The 1718-nt window shown below is 39.1% G+C and overlaps 1 long non-coding RNA gene across 1 annotated transcript; it reads left to right on the top strand.

Annotated features, from left to right (window-relative positions):
* The first annotated feature begins 329 nt into the window (after positions 1 to 329).
* On the top strand, positions 330 to 1045 carry LOC118478705. Its single transcript, XR_004859238.1, has 2 exons — positions 330 to 496; positions 922 to 1045. It is a non-coding gene; the product is annotated as an uncharacterized LOC118478705 (long non-coding RNA).
* Positions 1046 to 1718: the final 673 nt, after the last annotated feature.

Consider the following 1718-nt stretch of genomic DNA (forward strand, 5'->3'; position numbering starts at 1 on the left):
GATAAAGGGGAGAGGGGGGAGGTTGGCTGAAACGTCTTTTACATATTATTAATATAAAGATCTTCCTCGTTAGAAACATACGTCATGTAACACTATTGCACTTTAAAAAGTCTACTGTAATTTCTTCTACATAAAAGGTATGCTGTACCTCTTCGTCTCCAAGCCTAAGCGGATGCCTCAAACATTAATTTTTTTAAAAGCGATTTCCTTTTTTTTTATTCCTGCGGCGGACAGAATGGTAGATCTAACTTTCTTTTGCGGTTCCTGAAGTTCCTGGTGCCAGCGCCATTGATTTTCTTATCTTTGAATGTTTCTGAACGATCTAAGCTGAACTTTTCGAGAAAAGACTGTTTTTGTTCACAGAGTGGAAAATGCAACACCTGCTCTGGTGGCAAGTGCTCCCCCATGGGATACAAGGCAACCAAAAACCCGCACGCCACCAACTCGCACCAGATCAAATACTACACCACCACCGCCGCGGCTGCTCCTTTCTGTGGTATGGTCAACTATAATAATACGTGTTGAGATACCTAGGATCAGATGGGATCAAAAGAAAGACACCCCCCCCCCTTTCCCCCCTAACCAACCCACTTTTCCTCTTTGTTTTATGTTAGAAGCTTTTTGTTTAGACCCATAACAAAATATAGTTTGCGGCACGGCTGTGCTTATTTGAACATGCTTACATTTGCATGAGAGCGAGAACCTTTATTAGGTTTCACTTCTTTCTTACTCGCACTTCGCACTTAATTACTAGATCTAGCCTCCATGAAGTGCATGTAGTAGCCAAGACCGCTTTCCAGAAATGGTCCAGATATCAAGCACTGAATGCGAATTTGCTTTCTTCGACACTTATATTAATTGTATTGCAAGTGCCGTAAACCACTCACTAAAGCAATCACAAACTGTTTCTACATCTTTTAGAATATCACATGGACGTCGCCGTAACAGTTGCAAGATCTTCAGCAACCCAGCATGAGAAAGGAAATTTCTTCCTCAAAGTTGCCGGCGAAAATATGACCACGCCCTTTATCCAGTTAAATGAGAAGTAAGTTGCTTGAGAAAATCAACAGTTGCTTTTGTGGCTACACAGTATTTAGTTTGGCTGTATCAGTCATACATTTAAATTTGTTCTTGCTTGCGGTTGTTATTTTTAAAAATTTAAAACCACGGATACACCGTTTTTCTTATCATTATTTTCTTGTCTCGTTTACGTTGTTTTTTTTCTGGTTACACACCTGTTTTGTTTTTCTCGCCAAGTCCTGTTTCGTCACAATTTTGACCTTGAAAAGAATTTGACCGATTTCTCACTAATCATTTTCTGTAAAAGTTGCGATTTGGTACTCGTTTCAGGTTTTTTCTCTTGAAATCCAATCACACACAAGTACATACACACACATACACACACACACACAAAGACACACACACATATACACACATACATACATAAATAAACACATGCACGCAAGCACATACACATGCACACACAAAAATAAACACATACACATATACACACATACACAAAAAATACATTCACACTCGCTCACACCTATTTAAACACACATCACACATACATAACATTATTAACATACACGCATACATCACACATACACACATGCACACACATACACACAAACACACATAATACAATATATTTCAGCTCTTGTGGCCCTACATAAAATAGATGTTTGTGTATGCCGTGTGTGTGTGTGTGTGTGTGT

This window comes from Aplysia californica, unplaced genomic scaffold (genome assembly GCF_000002075.1).
Source record: "Aplysia californica isolate F4 #8 unplaced genomic scaffold, AplCal3.0 scaffold00862, whole genome shotgun sequence".
Classification (NCBI taxonomy): domain Eukaryota; kingdom Metazoa; phylum Mollusca; class Gastropoda; order Aplysiida; family Aplysiidae; genus Aplysia; species Aplysia californica.